Genomic DNA, 18371 nt, shown 5'->3' with positions numbered 1-18371 from the left:
AAAGAGGACATGAGATGTAAATAGCCGTTTCCCCCAGTCTTGTATCCAATAGTTATGATGCAAACTAGGAAGAATTCTTAGGCTACGTTTGGTTTGCAGGGTTAGAATAGACTGGAAATAAAATAGACATGGAATAGAATAGACAGAGAATAGAATAGAAATTCTGATGAAATTTTTTTTTTGGTTGGAGGGAATAGTAAAACTGAGAATTATAATTCTGATATTTGGTTGAGTTGAATAAGGAATAGAAAGAACATGAATAGGGTAAAAAGACAGAAATGTCCTTAATGCTAAATATAATGGGTTTTATAAGATAAATAGATAAGTTTAATGACAATTTTTATAATTAATAAAAAAACATTTTAAAAAATGTAAAAGTAAATAATTTTATAAAATTAATATTTTAATTAAATTACTAAAAATTGTGTTTATTAATAAAATTAATTATTTTAATAATTTAATAAGCATAATAAAACGATGGCACATTTTGAAATTAATGAACAATGCTGAGGGCATTTTAGTATTTTTAGTATCAATTCCGGATGCCCCTTAGCTAATCCGAACCTTCACATGAGACTTCCTCAATCCGGGTGAAAGTCGGATTATGGGCTCATCTGGAATAGGTATTTCGCATGACCTGCGAACCAAACGTCGGATTGTGTATTCTGTGCGGAATACACAATCCTTTCCTGATCAAATCCGGCGAACCAAACATGCCCTTAGGTATCAGCCTATTCCTCTTCTCATGGCTAAGATTGCTTATTATAAATAATTTGAAAAAAAAAAGTGAGGGGAGATGTCAGCCAAAAATCTCGACTATATGTAGAAACGAGGGTGGGGTCGGCCTCTGCCGACCACCCCATCCCTACCGTAGTCGTCGATGGGCTCATACACAACCACAATCACTGTCAGGGAGCAGGGTGACTGGCGAAGGCACCCCACCCTAGATTGAAGATCTGAGATCTTTTCTCACAGTTTTATTTTAATTTTTTTTCTCTAAAAGTTTTTTTGTTAGTTTTGTCTAAATTATTATAATTTTTCAAATAATTTATTTTAAAATTATTTATTCTGATTTATTTTAATTGAATTTTATAAACATTTATATTTAGATTAAAAATTATATGTTACTTTATTTTTAAATATATAATTTTTATATTTATTTTTAATTAAAAATGTCACACGTTCGCCTCGTAACAGCCAGATCGTCAAAGTATTACATGTCAACAATCACCTTAGCAAAAATTAATGCCGCTAACCCAAAATTGATGAAATTGCAGTTGAATGTAACACTTTGAAAAATATTTATACCTTATTGTTATAAATTTTTAAATTTGTACCAAAATGTTACATTTGTAATAAATTTGTACCGTTTGTGTATTTTACCCTCAAAATAGGTTAGAAACAAAAGAGGCAGGAGAAAACTTGTGTATCATCATATAAATACTTATACTTTTTTTTTATGGATATATCAATACTTATACTTGTATAAGCTAAAGAAGAGTTATAAAAGTGAATCTTCCCTGCTTGACACTTGTCCATCAATAATTGGTTAATTCAACTTTTTTTTTCTCAAGTGTTTCCCCCACATATTATTTTTCATCTTCATATAAGTTCTTCTAATTTTCCAACAAATATTTTTCCTTTCAAAAGTTCTCCAAAACTCTATTAATATGAAAAACTATTCAATATTTTACGGGTAAATTACAAAAAAAAACCCAAATTTTGTAAAATGTCTCAATTTTGTCCTAAATTTTGTTTTGTAACAAAAAAAACCATAAGTTTTCTAAAATGTCTCAAAAATGACCTCCGTTATAACTTCCGTCAATTTTTGCTGCTGATGGTGGGTCCCTTTAACAGTCCACGTAGGTCACACGTAGGCTAGTGGGTCCCTTTAACAGTCCACGTAGGTCACACGTAGGCAAAAATTAACGGAAGTTATAACGGAGGTCATTTTTGAGACATTTTAGAAAACTTATGGTTTTTTTTGTTACAAAACAAAATTTAGGACAAAACTGAGACTTTTTACAAAACTTGGGTTTTTTTTTGTAATTTGCCCATATTTTACTCAACAAGTTATTTTAATTTTACATTAATTAGAATGTTGTTTATTTCCATATTTTCTATAACTTTCTATTTATTTTTAAAAATATTTTGAACTCACTGAATGTTTTTTAATCCTCAAATACCATAATATGGTTCCCATATTTGTTAATTTGAATTATGAAGGAATATTAGTGGAGTTCATAATAAAAATAATCAAATATAGCATATTCAAGAAAGTTAAAACAATTTCAAATTTAAGATAATTTAATAAATTTTGGATATTACATGTTTTATCATGATTTTAATCCGCTGCAACATGTGGAATTTTTTTCTAGTATATTAAGAAAACAAAATATTTGAAGGAAATCCTCGTAAGAAAAGTAATCGTAGCTCAAGTAATCGAAATCACACAACTTGAATGTTAGTGTTCATGATATTAATCCTACGTAGAAAAGATATATCAAAATCCATTGATTTATATAAGATTTGGGTATCATCACTTATTAGCTTGATTTTTTAAGTGGATATAAGCCCAAGTCTGTATAAGCCCAATGAAAATTTTAATATGGTATTATAGCCTAGGTTACGCATATGTGTGCCTACGCACTTGTACGAACCTGTCAGCACCCCATTTTGGTTCATCGGTCCAGGCAATGCCACCCAACAGCGATCCAGGCTATGACTTGAGCATCGATACAGAAGAATGCTCAACAGAGCAGTAAATTGCTATTCATTCTCAAGTCAACAGAGATAGACAGATGATTCAAGCACATGACAAAGGAATATACGGAATCATCCTATGCTCACCTGTGTCTATCTTGCATTAGTATGTCTCACGTGATTTACGAGTGATGCCAGGATTACAGGTACCGTATAGCATGAACTACGACAGACTCTGATTCCCAACCACTCAGGATACGTAGGCGCTCTGTCTTAGAGTTCGAGTCTCGCAATACAAGACGCCGACTTTCGACGAACTTCTTGCAGGTCAAAGCATGACCGCCCAAGCAGCGGAGCTGGCCTCCGGCAAAGCACAATCATTCCTCAGCAGCAAAGCCAGTTTCCGGCAACCCAACAGGTAACTGCCTGCTGGCGAGCCCGGCTTTCGGCAAATCAAACACATCATTACCACAGAGGTAAGGCTTCAGTGAAACGACTTCGTTCTAGCATCAACTCCTGCCTCCAACAAATCAGCGCTCCTTGGAAGATGTCTCCCCAAGATCGATTCATCTCTACTTCATGCGACGGGTGACAATCTCAACCCAAGAGGAGAATCTTCAGAGCAGTACTCCGTGCATTCAGTTGCCTCACAATCAGTTGGCAAGCAACGAAGCATTCTGCCACAGCACCGACAAGCTCAGTGATGGAGGAATCACAATGATTCCTTCCACACCTTATACCATTCCCAAACATCTGCATCCATTTTACGCTTTGCATCTCTCAATTACGCTTTGTACCTTTCTTTTATGCATCGCAAGCTCGCCAAGCCACCTCGCTCGTGCTCTTGCAAGTCCGCTGGGTCTGCTAACTCGTGCATCTCCCCCTTTCTCCGCAAGCTCGCCGAGCCACCTCGCTCGTGCTCTTGCAAGTCCGCCGGGTCTGCTAACCTGTGCATCTCCCCCTTTCTCAGCAAGCTCGCCGAGCTACCTCGCTCATGCTCTTGCAAGTCCGCTGGGTCTACTAACCCGTGCATCTCCCTCTTTCTACGCAAGCTCGCCGAGCCACCTCGCTCGTGCTCTTGCAAGTCCGTCGGGTCTGCTAACCCGTGCATCTCCCCCTTTCTCCGCAAGCTCGCCGAGCCACCTCCCTTGTGCTCTTGCAAGTCCACCGGGTCTGCTAACCCGTGCATCTCCCCCTTTCTCCTTAAGCTCGCCGAGCCACCTAGCTCGTGCTCTTACAAGTTCGCCGGGTCTGCTAACTCGTGCATCTCCCCCTTTCTCTGCAAGCCCGCCGAGCCACCTAGCTTGTGCTCTTGCAAGCCCGCCGGGTCTGCTAACCCGTGCATCTTCCCCTTTCTCCGCAAGCTCGCCGAGCCACCTAGCTCGTGCTCTTGCAAGTCCGTCGGGTCTGCTAACCCGTGCATCTCCCCCTTTCTTCGTAAGTTAGCCGAGCCACCTAGCTCGTGTTTCTTGCAAAGCCACCGGGCCTGTTCGCTTGTGTATCTTTCCTTCGCCATTTTAAGCGCAGCTCATTATCTTTTGCACTGCACCTTTCATTAAACCCTCACATTTGTATTAAACTCGGCTCTTTCAATTAAGCTTCACATGTTTCTTTGAGCTTTGCATCTCTTACCAAATTCCACACTTTTCATAAGCTAGTTTCGTACTCCCGCATGCATTATCTTTCTATACTTTCCCCGTGTAAAGTTTACCTATGTCTCATTCCGCTTCTTCATATTGCATTTAGGTGCGGTAATCCCACATATCCAAAGAGGATGAGGAAAATAATCATGGAAGATACCATATCGATTATCATTTCGTAAAATGATAAGTGATGACCATTTTTCACGCGCGTCCGTCACGCGTCCCCATGGGAAGGTGGACACTCCCAAGCCGCGCGCTTTTAGGTCGCGCGCATGCGTGCCCCGACGAGAGTCCACATTCGGGTTCGTACAACTTGGCGACTCCACCGGGGACACACTTAGTGGGTTCAAGCTCGATCCGTTCGCTTTACTTGCATGTTTATTTATCGCTTTCCGCACATTTTATTTTTCGCACATTTACTTTTCTGCACTTGCATTGCATCGTTCTAGTGGATTTAGGTACCAAACGCCTGAAATCCCACGGGCGCCGATCTAGGAAGCTAGGTTAGTCAGAGGTTCCAAGTAAGGGAACGGATCGAGTCGACTCTGCCACCGAATTAGCCCCCAAAAATCCTCACTCGATTTCAAGGAATTGACACCCTTGACTTGGGAGACCCATCCCTAGTTAGTGGTTTTCTCAGTAGAACACTGAAACCATGCATAAACAGGGATCGTCATGCTGGACCAAAAATAACATTCACGCCGCCAACCGACCCAAAAATTGAGTCTTTGAGTCGGCTTGTAGTTTTTCTTTTAGGCGAGCCTTTTGTTATTTTCACTAAGTGAGTGTTGTACAATGTAAAGAACTCGTGTTATAGTTTATTTTTTTGCACCTGCATGCATGTTTTCAAAACAACCTAGGACATTGCATCGGTTTAATGTTTAAGCTCCTCTTTTCAAACTAACTAGCTTTTGAAAACTTATACACTACATGCATTCTATCTATTTCTATGTTTGCACAGCAGTTGCCATGTCTCGCACAACAGGCGAGTCGTGCCAACATTCGCGGGTAGACCACTTGCGGTCTTCAGCTCTCCATGGTGAGACGTGCTATGACCAGAGGCCGTCCATCCCGGCCACCCACCCCGCACGACAGGCAAGTCGTGCCAACCTTCTCGGGTAGACTACCCGCGGTCTTCACTTCTCGATAGCGAGATGCGTTGTGAACAGAAGCCGAGTCCATCCTGGCCACCAACCCTGCACGTCAGGCGAGTCGTGCCCACTTTTGCGGGCAGGCCACTCGCGGCCTTCACCCTTCCTCCACGGCAAGACGAGCCGTGGCCCAAGGGCTGATCAACCTTCCTGGATGAAGTTAACTAACACTAACTTCTTCTTAACAGAGAGTGTCACCGCGTGATCGGACGTACATCCCTCCGCGTGACCCCGCGCATCTACCAGCGATCGAGCGCGCCTCACACATGTCCAAACATGTTTACACCAACTCATGCACGCATGCTCAACGTATCGATGCACGTCTCTCGGCGGGTTCGCACAACACCTACCAGGCCAGTTCGCTTCCCTACACCCTTGCATTGGAATTGCGAATAGTTCATGCTCCTTCATTGTTTCCTTCTTCCATTGCAGGAAATCCCCAACAAGAAGGCAGCCTGAATACTGAACCACCACAATTGAGGCAACAAACGTCTCTCATCCAGCTCATTGGGATTTCAACACTGAGTTCCCACCCTTCCTCCACAAAGAATGCGAGAAAATCAGAGTCACCGCTTTGCAGCGCCCTGCACTGTTCATCAGCATTGACCTTTGTTTTTGCATTTCTTGCACTTTCTTATCGAGCACGCATTTACCGCATTGGGCTCCGGCCCTGCATTTACTGCATCGGGCTCCGGCCTCGCATTTACTGCATTGGGCTTCGACCCCGCATCGGGCTCCGGCTCTGCATTTACTGCATTGGGTTCCGGCCCCGCATTTACTGCATTGGGTTTCAGGCCTATATTGGGCTTCGGTCTTACATTTACTGCTTTCGGGCTCTGGCCCTTCATTTACTGCTTTCGGGCTCCGGCCCTGCATTTACTGCTTTCGGACTCCAGCCCTTCATTTGCTGCTTTTGTGCTCCGGCCCAACATTTGTTGTATTCAGGTTTTGACACATCGCATTTATTGCTTTCATGCTCATATGAAATCCAAAATCGACTTGGATTAAAATTCATCCAAGCGATATTCCGAGGAGCAAGTCTAATCCTTTCATTGCAAAGGCCGAAAGTGACAGCTCCGCAAACAGAGCATGACCCACCCGTCTGCAACAATAGGCACCAGCACGATCATACCTCCGATCAAAGAGTGGATCTCATCCACCCGTCCTCTGTTGTCACCGCCGACTAAACACTGGGGCAACACACACACTCTTTCTTAAACTCTCTTCCATATCGATTATTTCCAGACGTGTGCATGCGGGCCTCGACGAGAGTTCACATTTGGGTCCGTACAGTACCCACACCACACCAGGCCCAGTATGTCAAGTGCAGTCAAAGTGCGCCTTGTATTAGTCCCCCCTCGCCCGAGCACGGAAGAAGAGCACAGAAGAAGAGCCTAGTTCGAGGTCAATTGTTGAGGGCGGGTGTTTAAGGGCACGTGACAACGTGTAGGCAAAAATAGACCACACGTTGCACGTAAGAGCGAATGTTGAGAATATTAATCCCACATAGAAAAGATATATCAAAATCCATTGGTTTATATAAGACTTGGGTACCATCACTTATCAGTTTGACCTTTTAAGTGAATATAGGCTTAGGTTTGTATAAACCCAATGAAAATTTAATAGTTAGATTCACAAAACTAGAACATCAAACTTGTTCAAGGAATCATAATATTTAGAATAGTTCACGTGAACTCTAGACTTAAGAGCTACATTTAACAAAAGATTTTGAATTAACATAATGACATGTTTTCTTCAAGGAATCATAATATTTAGAATAGTTCACGTGAACTCTAGACTTAAGAGCTACATTTAACAAAAGATTTTGAATTAACATAATGACATGTTTTCGTGATAAAAATATGGCACGCAAAACTCTTTTAAACTATAAAATTTTCATTAAGCTTATATATAAGTAATGATACTCGAGCTGATTGGCGCTTATGAACTCGAGATTCTTTCTTTCATTTTTCATGTGGAATTCTATGTACAGAATGAATTCAATTTTATTTAATCAATCGAGTTTAAAAAAAAAGATTTTGCCAAAATCCTGTGGGGATCTCATGACTCAATTGAAAGGGAAAGTCGGTGATTTAGGACCGCAGTCGAAACCAGCCAAACGAGATCACCGACATCCTGGATTTATATACATATATGTATAATATATATATATATATATATATATATATATATGTCGGGCTCTCAAATTCAAAGCTCCAAAATTTCAAGCAGAATCACAGAGTTTTTCTAGCTATCAATAACGCCCTATTTAATTAGTCAATAGCAACACCAATTTTCTTTCTTTTAGACTTTCGGGTCTATTATATTACAATGTCGATCTTCCACCAACATCGGTGTATGCCGTGTATAATTGGTTCAAAGATAACGATATCATTCCTCCAATGTCGATAATCTGCATCTGCATTAATTAGTGAATCTACCTATGTTATATAGTAACATTAACTGCATTATATTATGAGAAAATCTTAAATAGTCCTATCTCACATTGATTTGACTTGACGATTGATATGAGGGACGACCACATTGAAAGTCGAGAGGGGCACTTGTCCCCCCTCAATTTTATGCCCCTTTGAAATTTTGCCTCAAAATTTATAAGTTCTCAACATTTTGCCCTATATAAGATGTTAAACTATTATGTTGCCCCGCTGGAAGAAATGTTCATGCATGACGTGTATAAAGTAATTATTTTGGCCCCCGCTAGATAAATATCCTAGCTTCGTCCTTGGTGATATGTACCGATTCTCGGGTTTTTATGTAATTTAATTGGTACTTCCACACGCTGCATATGTGGCGAGATAGGATCACACAATAAAGTCATATTAAATAGAATCCACCGGAAAAAAAGTCATATTAAATTGAGTTAAAATAGTAAGTTTACACATATATAAAGCTTCATAAATTAACTAATAAATGAATTAGAATAATAGATTTTGTTGTTAAAAAAATATTGAAAATTAACCAATAGATTTGAAAAATAATGAAATTATAGGATTACTTGAAAAAATTACTAAAAATGTATAGTAGGAGAGCCAAGAAATACGTAAATTGTCCTTAACCAAAAACAAAAAGGAAAATAAACCATGTGGAATTCCAATTCTAATATAGTAAGAAGAAAGACTTGCCATGATAAACAGGAGTTGAACATGGATAGAAGAATTCATAATATAATTACACTTACTCAAAAGAAGGTGTATCACAGTGGTGTACGCTCTCGCCTGGTAATGAAAGGTTACGTTCAACACTTGGCGGAACTATCTTTGCCCCATTTACTAGTTATTATTATTAGTTATTATGATTTTTATTTCATTACACTATATTCATGTGCATCCGTTGTAACAAAAAAATATTTTTACACTAATTTAAGCCAAAAGAATCACTTAAATTTTGTAAATTTTATAACTATGATGAAGTTAACGTCCCTAAAGGATGTTATACTTATCTTTTACAAATGACTTTTATAATTGATCTAAAACAACAATGAAACTTTTAATTGGATGTTAGTATAAATTTCAATTATATATATATATAAGATTAAAAGAAATTACCTCAAGCCACTAATTTTTTATACTCCATTGGCATGTAAAAATATGAAAGATTAAGAAATGAGAATAAAATGTATAAATCAAGTTTCTAAGAGAATTTTCCGAACTGCATATTTGTTATAAATCTCTCGAATATTTCCACGACCAGAAATGCAATGAAGGCTAATTGATCTTGTTAGTTCTAAATGATTACTAAGAAAGTGAAATCAGTCCGCCTTCGTGTAATATTATTGTTTAAAGATTATGGTGTGGAATCTGAAAGCTACTTTTAACTTTTATTGTTCTTATTGTTAAAAAAATGTTGTTTTGAAAAATCTACAATTTATTTTATAAATTATATAATTGGGCAGAAAAATAAATCCGTTACAAAGGATAGAACAAAAAGAAATATAATTTGTTTTTTTATACATAATTATTTTTAAAAAAGTTCACAAATCAATTTTTTTTTGAATTTATGATCATATAAAAAATTAATATATGAAAGTATGGATGACAAGAGATATTACTTCGAAAAGATATTTGCAAAATCATGTTTATATAACAAGTATCTAGCTGGAGTAAATCTTTTTAATGTGTCAACAATAAATAAGCTTATTAGCATATCAAATGTGATAATTAGTGGTAACTTATCTATATATATTAATTCAAACTATTTTAAGGAGAATTCTCCCTTCGTTTAAGGAGAAGCCTCCACATAAGCCTTCAAATAAATTTGATGAGTAATCCTTAGCTCATTATTATTCGTCTCTTTGAATTCCTTATGCCTATATGGACTTATTAAGTAAATAATTAATTAAAATAAAAAATTAAAGAAAATAATTAATAAATTTATTCTTCGATTTTCAAAAAACATAATTTTTAAATATAATTAATAAAACGTCAATTAAAAGTACTATAAATCATAATTTTATTTAAAAATATATTTCACAAAAAATTAGTAAAAAAATATTTGCAAAAGCCCGCACGACACTCGGGTAAGATGCCTAGTTAAGCAATGAATTATCTAAGTTAGTCTAATATTATTCTTTGCATTTAAGTTAATAACTGAAAATTCTTATTGTTCTTAAATTGAAATTTTTTCTTTTCATAAATACATATATATAAGAAGTGGCAATAAATATATGAAAATAAATCCGTGTAATTCATGGGACGGAATAATATTTACGAGTATAATGCTATCAATGCGCTTAGATATTATTGAGTCTTATGTTTGTTGGACATTAGAAGCTCTTCAATCCGAGTCTCATGTATAAATTGACGTGTGACTTTGACTAATTTGTTAGGCAAATTGAACTTTTTCTTTTCTTGGGTGATAATTGAACGACTTCTTTACATCACAGGGTTGGACAGGTTGGAAATTTATATTACTATAGTTATTATTGGCTTTTTTTTTGTAATTTTCTGAATTTTCTTTGCATGACGTACTTAATTACTTCTTTGGGTCAAAGGAGACAAAATTGACGAAGACACTAGCAACAAACTTTAAAGGTGCTGCTAATTCACCTCCAACAGCAGCAATATTATTTTTTGCTGCTAATGAGTTAGTATTATTAACAACTTAACATTTTTGCTGCTAAATTAGTTAACATTAGCAGCAACATTTTTTGCTGCTATTGACAAGTTTCTTGTAGTGAGAATTTGCCTCACTAGAAGAATAAATGAGGAACATTCCTTCAGTTCGCAGCCCCCATGCTTCCGCGTAGAACTCCAACGATTAATATATAGAAATTGACAACTTTTATTGCAATATTTCATGAGATATCGTAGGTTCCTCTGCACCGACTATTTCTAAGTAATAAACTCCAAAAAAAGAGCGGATTTAGGCCATCCGCGCTTGTCCTCAATGTACAACCTAACCCGAGTTTAAACTCTCGTCAATACTACTTCTCATATCCTTTTACTTCCCTTAATAAATTTATTATTAAGTTTACAAGTCTTCCTTTGTCAATGAAAAAAAAATACTTTTGAGTCATCACAGTGATCCCTGAAGTGATGGGAAGGACGTCTGGTACATTAATCGTCTGTATATCTACATTCTTGAGGTCGAGTGTTCGATTTGTTCGGCAATGGTAACAGAGGTTTTCCAGCTCCTTGCTTGTCGTCCTTTTGTGGGTTAGATCTATACATGTTAAAGATTGTCATCTGTTGAGAGTCCAATATACACAATTCCGGACCAACCAATATAGAGAGACTTCGGACCAGTTTAGCTTATTTGACTAGTGTAAAGCGAGATGAAACTGGATGTTAATGAGAAGGGGAAAGGATACAAAAAAAAAAAAATCCTTTCAATTATATTAATATTTTTCTATTTTTACCCGTTATATAGAAAAAAATTGTCATACAAGTCATATACATACAATGTAGTACAATCAAAAAATTGCTTGGACAGTTGCCTTAACATCTCAGGATTGAGTTTTCTCTCGTGAAATTGCAATTTTCCTAATGTAAGTGTCTTGCATGTATATTAGAAAAGTCCACATGTGGTCTACACAAGTCACAAACATTCAGGAGTTCAAGTAAGCTTCCCTCAGGCCCGCTCACTATGCTAGTGCCTTGGCCCGGGCCAGTGCCCTGTGAGGATGTTTTGCCGTCAGAACTCTAGAGTTTTGATTGTCTACTATTCTAAATCCTCTATTGTTCCAACCAAAAAATAAAATAAAGATATTGTTATTGCACCAAAATTCATGAAAAGTTGAGGTCTATATGCATCCCTACACTGGATTTATTGACAGTTAATGGGCAAGGCCTGACCCATAGGTGGGAAAAGAACAAATCCTAGTCATATGCTCTTTGGTGGTAAAGTTTGGAGCCTCATTTGTCCAGCTTTTCTAGGAATATAATATAGTTTTTATGGCTCTGACTCTTTTTATCCAGAAAACAAGCAAGTTTTAATGATACTGGCGGTGTAATATTTTATCAATTTTTTTATAATTAAATATAAAAAATAACACATATGACGTTAAATAGAAGTAAAAGACATTATGTACCAAGTAGATATATCACCTTGAACAGTGAGTGAAAGATGATAAATATGATAAATAAGTACTTACCCTGGTTTTATGGATATACAACAACATGTATATATATAAATTAAATCTACCCAGTTATCTTGTTAGAGTAAGCTGTAGAAAACACTAAAAAAAGACACGTGTAAATTGAACTTTATAGTCTACTGTATACATGAGATCTACGTAATAAAGATATCATGTAGAGTAAGGTGCATGAAAGGTACTAAAAATATAAAACTATAAACTGAGTTCTCTCAAGTATTTGAAAATTTATCATGTATCTCAATGAGTTATTTTAAATTATCAAGAAGACTATTAATTTTTCACAAAAGATATTAAGACATACAAATACCGTGGACACACAACCAAAATTTAATGTATATGATTACAAATAAAATATAGAAAATATTCATTTAATCGGAATTGAAAAGTCAAATGTATGAATCTTTGCATTAGAAATTAAATTCATTAAATATGATAACAAAATGCATGAACTTGGTAATATGAAAAGATATTTATCAACGGTTGAGCTATCCCTAGACAGATGCATGAATCTATTTCAAAGAATTACATTTTTCGAGTAATCTAAAATCCGATTAATCATAAACTGAGAGTTTTCAAAAGACGAATCATCATAAGCGCTTGCCATTTTTTATTTATTATAAATAGATTTGCAAATAGATTATAAGAATTTCAATTTATCGTAATTAATATATTTTAAAAAATTTCCTGTCTGTCATAAGTATAATTGAGGCATAAAACACTTTTGTTTCATTGTACATATATGGGGCCTAGAACTTTCTAAGTAGTAATGGATATTATAATTAAAAAGTAGTAGTACTAGATATAATTAATTGAGTTAACAAGACAACATTAATGCGCTCTGATTGGGTTAGGTATAGAAATTGCACTGCATCATCAAAATGATTGGCCGAAAGTTCCTTGGAGCGGTGGCTTCTGTTTTTGTTTAATAGTATTGATTTGGTCATGTACCTTACGATCACTTTTTTATTTTAATTCTATTTCTATTATTTTTTTTATTTTCATCTTTTACCTTTTGCTATTTTTATATTGTCATCATTTCGTTATTTACGCCATTAATATTGCTGACATGGGACTCGATTGAATGCCTACAACAAACATTTTGACACATAAACGCATCATCCTCATTGAATAAAAGAAAAAATCAGGAAAAGAATAAATATAAAAAAACATAACATGGAAGCCAAGTAGAAAATAACTCCAGCGGGATGGCCGTCCTCTTCTCATGAGGTTGGGTGCAACGAACACCATGATCGTGATATTACTTTTGGTGATACTGCTTTTGGTTGCTTGAACAACTGGGCTTTTCATTTGTTCTCGAATTGGCTTTTCTTTTGGTCCTTCATCGAATCCTTCCGAATTGAAGCTCACCACTCAAAGGACTTCCAGGTAAGTAAACAACCCAAACCCTAATTCATCATACTCGAGAAATTGAAGCTCACAATGAAAGGATTTTAGGTAATTAAATAACCGCAAACCCTAATTTCATCAAACTAGTGAAGAATACCGATTCATCAAACAAGTTTCAAGAAATTAATTAACTCTCTCTGAAGATAGACGAGATAGGTGGAAAGGGGAAAGTAGTGTTCGGTGAAGGTTGAAGTCGCGTCGGACTTGTTGGGGCCAAGACGACAATTCGAAACCTGATGTGTGGCGCCATCTTTGTACTCCTCTACGGAGGTCTATTGTCGAAATATATTTTTTTTTGTCGGGCTGCTAAAGAGGATGGGCAGATGAGACAGTGGCTTAGGTTGGCTTATTTATTTATTTTCTTTCTTTCTTTTATTTTAATTAATTTTCTTTTCATGATTTTTGCTTTAAATTGAAGATAGAAATATTACGTCCACATGTCCAGATGTCTGACATGGGCATCCAATCGGATTCCATATCAGCAATATTAATGGCGTAAATAACGGAAGGATGACAATAAAAAGGTAGTAAAAGATAAAACCTTAAAATAGAAAAAAATAGAAATAAGATTAAATTAGAAAAGTTATGAAGACCAAAACAATATTTTTTTCCGATTTCGTTTTCTTTTGTTAGTAAGATAGTCAGTGCCTTCTTTTGTTGACATTTGATTGATTATTTATTTATTTTCCCGGTTCACGATCCTTTAATGTGAGCTCCAATAAAAAAAAAAATAGAGCTGTCTCAAGGTATGAATTAGATCTTCCACGCGTTTAGGTTTAGCTCATAATTATCGTTCGTTGGTCATTTTCCTACAAGAAATTTATGATCCAGAAGGACTTGAGATACATTAATTTGTCGGACCAGACGTACATTAATTTTATCACTCTGATAAAAAATTAATAAGGACCTTTCACTTCAAGAAGTTATTAGATATGAGTATATGTGTGTGTGTGTATATAGCTGTGCAGTGTATGTATGTGTATGTGTATATATGTATATATAGTATTAATTTATATGTATTAGAGCTCGCATGCATCAACAGCACTTTCACGAGGAAATATTTTCATCCATTTCTCTAAATCTAGACTAATTCAAAATGAAAGAAATTTTGAGGAGGAGATATGAAGTAAAATACGTTAAGCAATTATCTGTTTGATTTGTAGGATAAGATTAATTAAGAGGGACACATTTCGGTTTCTTAATATATATATATATAGGTCGTTTATAGAAAAGGAAGAACGGGAAAAAAGACTATTAATTTGTGGTTAGCTTTTCCGAGAAAGAATCAACTCTTGACCTCCACAACTTGGAATTTTCAAATAATGCATTTTCACTTTCTCTAAGGAATAGCAATTAGCAATTGCACGTTTTCGTCTCCACGATACGTTAATTAGGTGCTTTAAAACCCAAAAGAAGAGAAGATACGTTAATTAGGTGCTTTAAAACCCAAAAGAAGAGAAGATAGAGAGGGCCAATAAGTAGACTGAAGAAAATCATTTTAAAGGTTAATTTTAATGCTTGGTTTTGGAGTCGTCAATTTTAATCAGTTAAAAGAAGTATTCGTTATCGGGAGGATTTCATTTTTGGTAATATACAATAAAGAATTTTTTTATGTTATAAAGAAGGTCCATGAATCTAGTACAACGAAATAAAAATATTAAATATCAAATAAGGAAGCACAAATAGTCTCGCTTGAACATGAAACCTAAGACCTATTTGTCACCAGGTAAGAGTATGTATCAGTACACTTTATCTCTTTAATAATATTGAATTATTTTTTTTCCTAGAGATATTTCCACCCCTCTTTGACTAATCCAATCAAATTGTTGTTCATCTTGCCAAAATGCTCCTATAGCATATTAATTACTCTAATTGATATGGGTATAAATTGCTCACTCATCTCATCCCTTCTTTTCTAAATCAAACAAATCATTTATTTTGATTTGTGGATTTTCCAATATGTTCTACATATCAAATACTCAGAAAAAATTATTTCTTGACTTCTTACAATAAATGAGAAAAAAAAGTATAAATTTGCTGTAGAAAATCAAATCCCATTTGTTTAATGTTTTGTTAATAATTTAAAGATCTCGATGATTTACCCAAAAAAAAAAAGATCTCGATGCCAGAATAATAATAAAAAAAACTAAATCTTCATACTCAAAGAAAATGAATTTCAATTAAAAAAACCATATGTTCTAAATTAATAAAACATTATTTAAACTTTTCAAAATCGATCTATGTTAACTGTGACTATTTTTTATTTTCATTGTTATTTATTTGTTTCAGAAAATGCATACAAGTGATGAGTTTGTATTTTTTTCAAATAATGGATTTACACATTTGTACTATTATACTCATAATTTTTATTTTTCTCATTTAGTTAGATAATCTTTCGAAATGTGAAAATACAATTTAAATAAATTTCATATTTTAATTTCTAATAATGTCTGCAATTAAATTAACTACCATGCATATTCTTATATGGAAAATTAATAATATGTAAAATGCCTTAAGCAAATGACCGAAGTAAATGGAGGCAAAAAGCATTCAATATATTGTCTTGTCCTGATAATCCATTTGAAGATTTATCTAGCTTAGAATAATGGCCCAAGGAGCGAGAAAACCATTTCATAAGAAGCACATATTTTCTTAAATATTTATCTTTTGGTTTTTCAAGTAAAGAAAATTACTTTTGTTGATATATATTTTGTGCATTTTTATTTTTAACCAAGCAATAGGATACTATGCTAAAAAATATAGAACTTCCGTAATTAAAATTATTTTCTTATCATTCGTTATACGAAAATCTAAAACTTACTTTAAGTACTTATATGGGTAAGTAGATGTAAAAGTGAGAAAGGTTTTCATAGGGGAAGTTCAATCCAATGATTAACAAAAGAAAAAGATGAGAAATTAAAGAGTGATTTAAGGAATTATCCGTATTTAATTAGAGTAATTAATATGCTACTAGGGGTAGTTTAGTGCGTGGACGATAAAGGGGTGGATTAGCCAAAATGATGTGGAAATTATCTCAGTCTTTTTTTTTTCTTTTTTTACTACACCGAGAATGTATTATTCTCATTTGTCATGACCCCAGATCGTATTTTTTTATGGTTAAACGATTTAAATTTCAAGATTTTTTTTTAAATGATATGATGCCGATATATGGAATAGGGAAAAGACACGTCCGTTCTTAAAAAAAGAGATTGATAATTGATTGAAAAAAATAAAATAGGGAAAGAAACGCAAACTTGATTGCATAGACAAAAAGGAAAGTCGTATGAAATTTTTAGAGTTAGAGTTTCTCTCAACAAAACTCCCATATAATATCCCATTCTATCCCTTCTTTACCCTCCTTTTTGCTACATTTCCCTCTATCCAAATTGACGGTAAAAATAATGGTAGATAGTTGTAAAGCCTCTCAATAATTTATAGATATGCATGTATTTACATATATTTATATAAACCTAGCGAGCTAATTATATAGACACGATACATATACAGGACGTCGAAGTATACATTCATTTTCCGATAAAGCCATATCAGCATTTTTTTTTTTTTGCTTCAAAGGTAATTCAAGTCATATCTGCACATTCTAGAGAATAGAAGTATGACAAAGTTATAACAAACTAGAAAAAATTGTTGGGATTCCACGCACAAAAAGTTCGATCAGATGAGAAAATAGTCAATTGTCAAGGTTGAAATCTTGTAGAAGATCATGAAAAAGTAATACTTTTTTCATTGATATTTGAGAAGAAATATTTATGTAAATGCAATATGCTCGAGATAAATGGTACGCTTGGACTTCTTCAAGGAAATAATAGGTTGAGAACTTCAAGCAAGAAAACCTTGTACAGTTCCAAAAAAATAAGAAAAAGAAACCATATATATAACTCATTTAAAAGGACCGTATTCATTTAAACTTCAATACTTCACTCTCTCAAAGGTTTGATGTAATGCAGGGGCGGGGCCATATTAATGGGAGGGGGGCAATTGCCCCCCCTGTATGTTCAATATCTTTACAATTGGCCCCAAAAAGTTATGAATTTTCAAAAATTTACCCTATAATATGTAAGTTAGATTATTATTTGTCCCCGCTGGAACGTATAATATATGTCAAATTAGTATTTTACCTCCGCTGGAAGAAAATTCTGACTCCGTCCTTGATGTGATGTATGTATATGATGTAGCATCAAATAGCGGTAATAAGATGGTATAATTTCATATAATCACAATATAAAATAGATTTTCCAATTATTTTTCAAAAATTAGAAAATGAAAGTAAAATTTAGTTTTCAGGTAATATGATCAATCAAAGTAGGGCTAACTTCCGTGTGCGTTTCAAATGAATGTCCTCACGGTTTTTACCAAAAAAACGAAGAAGAGAAAAAAACACAAAATAATTTTCCCAACCTCATGATGCATTCTCACCAAATGCCTCAAAAGAGATTATTTTCTTCATATTACAAGGGGAGGTGAGGCCCGTTAGGAGGTAGCTAGGAAGGGGAAATAGACGTACCCCCCAATAAAAAATTGAATTAGAACATTCTTAATTTTTGCTCGTTGAGGAATGCCACTAAAACCGCTTTTCCCACCTCAAAGATTTTTTTTTTTTGAAGAGTATGAGGGGCGTAAATGCCTCGAAGATTACTTGAACACTACTAAATCTAAGCCCATATATAAAAGTACATTTTATAGTAAGTGTTTGCAGATCACCTTTGACAATGATATATATAATTTTTGAAGTTTGGCACTTTAACCTAACCGCTGACTTCGACCTTAATGTGAGTGCAAGAACAAATACCAAGGAAAAATAGTCAGATTATGTTAATCTAAGTACTAAGCATG

This window comes from Punica granatum, chromosome 6 (assembly GCF_007655135.1).
Source record: "Punica granatum isolate Tunisia-2019 chromosome 6, ASM765513v2, whole genome shotgun sequence".
Taxonomy (NCBI): Eukaryota; Viridiplantae; Streptophyta; class Magnoliopsida; order Myrtales; family Lythraceae; genus Punica; species Punica granatum.
The sequence above is the reverse complement of the archived record's forward strand: the minus strand, read 5'-3'. Positions refer to the sequence as shown.